This window comes from Vombatus ursinus, unplaced genomic scaffold, assembly GCF_900497805.2.
Source record: "Vombatus ursinus unplaced genomic scaffold, bare-nosed wombat genome assembly UNPS02014991.1, whole genome shotgun sequence".
In the NCBI taxonomy this organism is placed as follows: Eukaryota; Metazoa; Chordata; class Mammalia; order Diprotodontia; family Vombatidae; genus Vombatus; species Vombatus ursinus.
In genome coordinates this window covers 248,535-257,982 of record NW_020954769.1, presented here as the reverse complement: position 1 = coordinate 257,982, position 9,448 = coordinate 248,535, and positions in this window count along the sequence as shown.

Sequence of the window (9,448 nt, the reverse complement as noted above, 5' to 3'; positions counted from 1 at the left end):
GACTCCAAGGCTGGAGCTCTATCCACTGTGCCACCTAGCTGCCCCTTAATGGTTTCTTATGAGGAGGAATCTACTACCCCAGAAGGTATGCAATTCTACTTATACATAGGTCTAATAGGAAATTTTTCCTGACATCAAACCTAAATTTATCTGTTTTTAACTATTACTCCTTACTATGCCCTTTGGGGCCCTAATAGAATACAAATAATTCCTGTTCCGCTTAACAGATCTTCAAATATTTGAATTCTATCTTATTTCTCTCTGTGTCTCTCTTTTCTAGGCTAAACATCCCCAGTTCCTTTAAGGGATTCCTCATATGACGTGAACTCAAAGCCCTTCACCATCCTGGTAGCCTTTCTTTGGATGCTTTCCAGTGTTCTTAAACAGTGATGGGTACAACTGAGCACAATACTCCAGATGTGGTCAGAGTACAAAGGGATCATTGCACCCTTAGTGCTGATAACTATGGCTCGATTGATGCATCCCAAGATTGCATTAACTTTTTGATTGCCATATTACATTGCTGATTCATTGGGCTTGGGGTCCATTAAAACTCCCACATATTAAAACACACACACACACACACACACACACACACACACAAAACCTAACTATGCCTCTATCATCCTGTATTTGTGAAGAACATTTTTTAAATTTTTGTAAGGAACATGAGATGTGATTTCTTCCCCTTCTCTGCCCCCCACTCCCACTTTCACCCTCAGTTAATGTAGTCACAGAAGGTTGTAGCACTTGAAGTTTTCTTAAATTCAATTTTATTTTATTTTCAGTTCTGAATTATCTCCCTTCCCCTCCCATTGAGAAGGCAAAAAAAAAACAAAAAAACAAACCCATTACAAATATGTACAGTCGTGCAAAATAAATTCCTGCATTAGTCATGTCAAAACAAAAAAAAGAAAGAGAAGAAAATATGCTTCAACCTACACTGAGTCCATCAGCTCTCTATCTGGAGGTGGATAACATGATTCATCATGAGCCCTTTGAAGAGGTAGTTGGTCATCATGTTGATTACTAAGTCTTTCAAAGTTGGTTATCATTAATAATTAATGTTATCATATAAATTGTTTTCCTGGTTCTGCTCACTTCACTTTGCATCATTTCACACAGGTCCTAGGTTTTTCTGAAACTATCCCCTACCTCACTTGTTATAGCACAATAATATTTCATCACAATCATATATCATAACTTCTTGAGCCATTCCACAATTGATGGACATCCCCACAGTTTCCAATTCTTTGCCACTACAAAAAGACCTGCTAAAAAATTTTTGTACATATGAGTCCTTTTCCATTTTCTTTAATTTCTTGGGTATAGACCTAGTATTAGTGTGGTTAAATCAAGGGTATGCAGGGTTTAATAGGTTTTTTTGGGGGTATAATTTCAAATTGCTTTCCAGAATGGTTGGACTAGTTCATAGCTCTATCAACACTACATTAATGCACCTGTTTTCTCCATCATGTCATTTTTCTTTTTTTATCACTTTAGTCAATTTAGTGGATTTGATGTAGTACCTCAAAGTTGTTTTAATTTACATTATTAATGATTTAGAGCATTTTTTTTTCACATGGCTTTTGATGTCTTAGATTTTTTTTCCTCTGAAAACTGCCTCTTCATATCCTTTGGCCATTTATCAATTAGGGAATGGCTCTTTTTCTTGTAAATGTGACTCAGTTCCCTAGATATCTTAGAAATAAGACCATTATCAGAAAAAACTTGCTGCAAAGGCCCCCCGCCCCACAATTTCCAAATTGGTTTTGTTTGTGCAAAACCTTTTTAATTTTATGTAATTAAAATTATCCATTTTACTTTCTGTGAACTTCTCTTTCTCTTGTTTGATCATGAACTTTATCTCTATCCATAGCTATGAAGTGATTTCTTCCATGCTTCTGTAATTGATTTATGATATCACACTATATGTGTAAATCCTATACCCATTTGGAGCTTGCCTTGTTACATTGTGTGAGATACTGATCTATACCTTTTGCCAGACTACTTGCCAGTTATTTCAATGGTTTTTTGTCAATAGTGAATGCCCCAATAATTGAGATCTTTGGGTTTATCATGCTCTAGGCTAGTATGCTCATTTGTTTGCTTCTGAAATACAGTATATATCTAATCTGTTCCACTGATCAACGTCTGTCTTTTTTTTTTAACCTCTGTCTTTGTTACCCAGCACCAAATTGTTTTGATCAATTCAGCTTTGTAATATGGTTTGAGATGTGGTACTGCTAAGTGTCCCCATTCCTTTCCATTTTTTACATTGAGTCATTTGATATTCTTGAACTTTTGTTCCTCTAGATGAATTTTGTTATTATTTTTTCTAGCTGTATAAAGTAATTTTTTGGTCATTTGATTGGTATGACACTGAATAAGTAAATCAATTTAGATAGCATCACCATTTTTATTATATTGGTTCCACCTATCCATGAACAATTAATAATTTTATAATTATTTAGATTGTTTGTATGAAAAATATTTTGTAATTGTGTTCATATAGTTCCTGTGTGTGGCTTGGCATGTAGACTTTCAAGGATTTTATACCCATAGTCATTTTAAATGGAATTTCTCTTTCTATATCTTCCTCCTAGATTTTGTTGGTAACATACAGAAACATTGATGATTTGTATGGGCCTATTTTGTATCTTGCAACTTTGCTGAAATTGTTCTTTGTTTTGATTAGTTTTTTCATTGACTCTCTAGGGTTCTATAAGTAAGTCATGATATTATGGGCAAAAAGTGATGGTTTTATTTCCTCTTTGCCTATCCTTATTCTTTCAATTTCTTTTTCTTGTCTTATTATAGCTAGCATTGCTAGTACAATATTGAATAATAGTGGAGATAATGGACATTTTTGTTTCACCCACCCACACATCACCCCTCCCCCATTGTTGGAAAGGCTTCTAGCTTATCTCCATTACAGATAATACTTACTTTTGGTTTTAGATAGATACAACATATCATTTTAAGGAAAGTTCCATTTATTCTTATGATTTCTAATGTTTTAAATAGAAATGGATTTCTTATTTTGTCAAAAATCTTTTTTCTACTTCTGTTGAAATAATCATACAATTTTTTTGGTTTTATTATTAATAAAGTCTGTTATGTTAATAGTTTTCCTAATATTGACCCAGTCTTCCATCCTTAGTATAAATTCAGCCTGGCCATAGTGTATGATCCTTGTGACATACTGCAGTCATTCCCTTGCTAATATTTTATTTAACATTTCTGCATCAATATAACAGAAATTCATCTACAATTTTCTTTCTATTTTTTTTTTTTGCTCTCCCTGGGTTAGGTATCAAGATTTTATTTTTGTCCTGGGATGAATTTGATAGAATATCTTCTTTACCTATTAACAAAATAATTTATATATTTTTGGAAATAATTATTCTTTACATGTTTGATATAATTCACTTATAAATCCATCTTTTTCCTCACTTTGGGAGTTTACTTATGGCTTGTTCAATTTTTCCCCTGAATATTAGGTTATGGAAACATTTTATTTCCTCTTCTGTTAATCTAGGCAATTTATATTTTTGTAAATATCCATCAGTTTAATTTAGACTGTCAGTTTTATTGGCATGTAGTTGAGTAAAATAGTTCCTAATAAATTATTTCTTCATTGGTTATGCATTTAGTGTTTTTATTTTTGATCCTGGTAATTTGGTTTTCCTCTTTTTTTTAAGTCAAATTTGCTAATGACATATATTTTATTGTTCCTTTAAAAAAATTCTTAGTTGTTTTTTTACTTTCAATTTTTTAAATTTCTCCTTTGATTTTTAGGATTTCTATCTTAGTGTTTAACTGGGACTTTTTCATTTGCTGGTTTTCTAGTTTTTTAGTTGCATGCCCAATTTGTTGATCTGTTCTTTCTTTTATTAAAGTAATTCCTTAATGAGAGAGGACAAGTGTCCAAATTCCTCTCCCTCCCTGAATGCAATAGGTGTGTGTGTGTGTGTGTGTGTGTGTGTCTGTCTGTCTGTCTTCTGTGTTTGGTTACACAAATACCAAGACAAAATAGTTTATTTTCTCACCTGAAGGATGAGGAGATTTGTAGCCAACTTCAGGTTCCTAATTCCTATGGAGAAAGAGCCCCCATGTGTTCTCTGTAGGGGCCAGATTTTCCCTATGAGAGAGGATGCTTAATTATATTTTTATTTTTCTTTTCTTTGCTGTCTTTGGGTTGGGGGACACATTTGAAAGTACCAAGACAGGTGGTAACTTATGAGAATTTCATAAAATGTTACTTGCTTGTTAAAATTGTGTTACCATGAATTTGGATGAGTGTAACCTCTAGCCCCACTTGCTATGGTAGGTTTGTATCCTTGTTGAAGAGTGGTCATTGCCATATCTTTTGTGGCTGTTGCCAAATGTCCCTTGCCAAAAAAGTGCTTTGGTTAATTTACTGGAGTCAACAAATATTTAACTGGAGGAAAAGTGTAGGGAGGGAAGATGTAACCTTCACCCCTCTCCAGCTCAGCTGATGGAGTCACAGAATGTAGCAATACCTGATTAGGTTGTAATATGTTAACAAGGTCTTGTAACACCCTACAATCCCTTTATGAGGTTGAACACATTTCTGATTGAGTGAAAAAGAGACCAACTTAATTGGCTAAGAAAACAAATTAGCCATGCCTCTGGGAACCTTAAATAGGTAAGCTTTAGATGAATTTCAAGTTGGTTAGTAGGAGAGATTGAAAGCTGGGAGTTTATTGTGGAGGAGGCTTCATCAGGGAGTAAAGAGGCATTTTCTTTTACCTCCTGCCCTGATGCTTGCCATATGACTTTGAAGGGGAGCTACTAGCCCAGTAGCCAACACTTCATCCAGTAGATAGCAGAGATATATAATCTAGTTACGTAGAGACAATCACTGAAGAGAGGAAGTAGCTTCAAGGAGCTTAGTACTTGGCAACAAAGAAGAGAGTTGAACTAGGAGAAGACCCTGAGAATCCAGATGAGCAGTCCATCTAGAAGGGATCCTATACCCAAGGATAGCTATGAGTTGCTTTAACAACTGTTTATTCTGTACTGCCATAGGCTAGATTGGCTCAGGCTGGCTGGTACCTCAGATTTGAAATTGGAATGACCCATAGGATTACCCCTAAAATCTGAGGTAGATCTGGAGATCTCATCTTTGAGTGTAAGTGCTATTGCAAGAATTTTCAAAGTACTTGGTAGCCACTGCATGAATAAGTCAGCACAGGTTGCAGACAGACAGGAACACTGGTTTGTTTATCTACTCAAGAGTGTGACATACTATATCAGTAGATGATGGACATGTGTGCCTCACAATTCCACAGATGACATATATATACATATATATATTGTGTATATATGTGTATATATATATATATATATAGAGAGAGAGAGAGAGAGAGAGAGAGAGAGAGAGAGAGAGAGAGAGAGTGTGTGTGTGTGTGTGTGTGTGTGTGTGTGTGTGTTTAGTCTTTCCTCCTGACCTAAATGAACCAGAGTTTGGATAAGATCAGGTAGGGCACATAAGACAGGAAAAACTAATTTTTAACAAAAGAAAAAAGATGCCTAAACTGTTACAAAGCCTTAGTATAGTTACTTATAGAAGACCAATGAAAACAGCATCAGTCAGTTTGTTAATTAACATTTGTTAAGCTCCTACTATGTGCCTTACTAGATAGAATAAAAGAAGTGATTTCCTAGAACTATTCAAAGTTCTATAAGTTTTCTTTTGTAACCATGAAGTAATTGGAGGAAGGGAGGTACTGAAAGAGACATTCAGTACATTCAGCATCACATAGAAAAAGAAAGAAATAGGATAACAGTAAATATAGTACAAAATGGAGTCAGTTATGTCCTCCTAAAAATCCACTTTCAATAAGTTGAGGAAGGACTCCAGAGGAGATATTACACAGGTATTCTATGTAACAGATCTGTTGATCAAATCTCTTGTTTCTTCCATTGAAACACCTGAAATTCACCTTTTCCTTTGCACTCCCATCACCACCACCCTAATTTAGCCTCCTATCACCTTATTTCTGACCTAAGACAACAGCTTCCTAGAAGTTGTCCTTTTCTCTCCTAAACAGGCAATCCTGTATTATTACTACCAAATTAACCAGGACTGACTAGAAATATTTTTTTGTAGGCAGAGCTGCAGAGGTACTAGCATAGGAATGAAATATAGTCACACTGGGAGAGGGGGTGTTTTCATTGTCTCATTTTTTTCTTTTAGTGGGAGGAGAGCCAGTATGGAGTGAGAAGCTTGCCTTTCTAGGGAGGAGGCACACCACCTCCACCATGTTGGTCCTTATGTTTATTAGGGTTCTGCAGATTATAGGATCATAGATTTAAATCATAAGTTTAAACAGTAGGTTATCTAAGTCCAACCCATCCATTTTACAAGAGACTGAAGACCCCAAGAAGTGAAGGGTTTTGCCTATACAGGTAATGTGTTGAACATGAGTCTTGAGCCCATGACTTCTAATTGGATGGTACCACACTGTCTTTCATTGAGTAATTATCCTAAATTTCTGCTATGTCATCATGTCACATTCTTGTAAAGAAATTCTGGGTAAATTTCTGTTGTGTTCCATGAAAAATATTTGAAAGGTTCAGAAGGAAGAGGTGGGGGTGGGTGGGAAAAACCCACACAACCCTTCAAAGCAGAGTGCTGGGAGTCAGTTCTTAAAATTCTAAAACTGTTTTGTTGGCAGTACAGTAGTAAGAAGCTTATTCAGTGTTAATTGACCTGAGTTGCAGGAATGAATGAGTGAAGGAATGAATGCTATGGTGACCAAGATAAACTTTGGTCTGATAGGGGAAGGGGGTGGGGATGGAGAACCATGACTACTACTTGCTTGGCAGGGCCTTGTCTTAATTCCTTGGAGGAGAAAGGAGAATGGAGAGGGTGGGGTGTTCTGGCAAGAAAAGAGACTCTAAGGGGGGGAATATAGAATTCTAGTGAGAAGCACCCAGGTTAAGGCAGCAACCAAAGCAAGTTTTATACTGCTGTTGTTTGCCAGAAACGAGCTTGTGTAGGGCATAAAATCTGGGCATAGTCTGGAAACTGAGTCGTTAGACAAATGGAACCTTAGATCTGGAAGGTTCCTTTTTGTGGTGGGGTGGGGCGGGGAGGGCTCCTCGGAAGGAAGATCAGCCATACTCCTTTTGACCCAGATAAAAAGCAAGTTGGCCGCTTTCTAAGTCAGGCAGATCTGAGGACAGAGTTGAGAAGATGGAGGAAGAGCACAGTTCTTGAGTTTTCTCTTCCTCTTTTACCTTGTGCCCTTTGAAGAATATGCAGATGGGCATGGGGGGGGCAGCAGTGAGGGTTTCTATTCTCCCTTCTCTCCCGCCCCCATTCCCACTCCACTTCCACTGGCAATGGTATCTTATAGCAGAAGCACATGGAGGGAGATCAGTTGCACAGTCAAATTAAATCAAGTCAATGAGAGGAACTGAGAATTGGAGTTGAGATCTTCCTTGGAAAATGGCAGCCCTACTCCTGCTGGTTTTAGGGTAGGGATTCTGGCTGTTCTGTAAAAAGAGCTTAGCAGTACCCCAAGACAGGGTACATCTGAGCCTGAAACTGGAGGTGATGGAGACCTTGACCAAGCATGAGAGCCATATACCTAACCCGCAGTTAGGGACAGAATGACTTGTGTAACAGAGACCTACTGCTTGTGAGAAGCATCTTGAAGATGTGATGAGATTACTTCAGGTGGAAGGGGGGACATGGCTGCATTGGAGTAAGATGCCTTGGCCATACTTGTTCCCTATGTGTTTCCCTCTCCACTCATGGAATCTTTGTGTTTCTGTTCTTTCTACTGGTATTGTATAGGTACATAGGAGAGCAGACCCCAGGCGTACAGGTGAGATGTTTTGTTGATACTTTTTGATGCCATTTCTTTTTAAAATTTCATTTGCAATAAAAAAATCCGTTTTCTTTCTTATTCATTTCCTCTTCCAATGAAAAGAAGAACAAAAACAAAACCCTTGTAACACATACACATAGTCAAGCAAAAAAAACAAAACAAAACATCTCCTCATTGGTTGTTTCCAAAAACATGTCTTATTCTGCATTCTGAGTGTATCATCTCTGTCAGTAAGGTAGATACTTCAGCACTGATCCTTGAGATTAGGGATTGATCATTGCTTTCATCAGAGTTTATGAGTCTTTCAGAGTTACTTGTCTTTTGTTACTTAGCAGGGTGTCTAGAACATAGTAGATACTTAATAAATATTTCATTGACTTGACTTATTGACTTATTATTTAAAATGTTCTCCTTGTATTCAGTCACTTCACATCAGTTCACACAAGTCTTCCCAGCTTTCTCTGAAACTGCCCCTTTTATAATTTCTTATGGCACAGTGTTATTTCATTACTTTTATATTTTATGTACCTATTCCCCAACTGATGGGCTTGCAAAGAGCTGTGAGATATATCTATATATACACAAGCATATATATATGTATGGGTATATATATACATGTATATATGTACATATGTTTGTATAGCCTTATGCTCTTTCTTTTGTCTCTGTGGGGGCATAGGCCTAGTAGTGGTGTTGCAGGTTAAAGGATATTCATAGTTTAGTAACTTTGGGGGCAGAATTCTAAATTGTTTTCCAGAATGGGATGACCTATTCATAGCTCTACTTATTCACAGTTCATTAATGTGCTTATTTTCCTGCAGATCCTCTAATATTTGTCGTTTTTCTTTTTTTTTGTCAACTTTGTGAATTTGATGAGTGTGAAGTAGCACCTCAGAGTTACCTTATTTAAAATGTTTCTAATTATTAATGATTTGTTGCATTTTTCCTTATGGTTATTGATATCTTGGATTTCTTCCTTTGAAAACTGCCTATTCATATCCTTTGACCATTTATTAATTGGGTATTACTATACCATTTCAATAAATACCTTTGCTCTGAGCTAATTGTGTCCTCTGACTGACGACTGAAGGTAAACACATCAACAGGGACCTGTGAGCTATAGTTTTAGGAGTTGAGACCCACAAAATACATTGAACCTGGGATAGTCACACCCTACCCACCCACTTCCATCCCACCTGTGAAGGGTGAGGTTATCCTGAGGTATACTATGTATGTGTGTATGTTTATTATATATATGTATGTGTATATATATATATATACTCACACATAAGTGTATGCATACACATACATCCCTACTCCCCACAAATGTAATGAGAACAGGAAAGGATTCTGTGATAGAGCAAATCTTATTGTTTACCTGTGAGGCCTTGCAGGAGAAAAGTCCTGATTGTGTGATGATCAGAGGAAAGCTTTCAGTAAGACATCACATCTTCATGTTTATTAGAGTTACCATATAGGAGAAATTCTTTCAATATAACTTCAGTAAGACATCACATCTTCATGTTTATTAGAGTTACCATATAGGAGAAATTCTTTCAATATAACTTTTATGGAAAGAG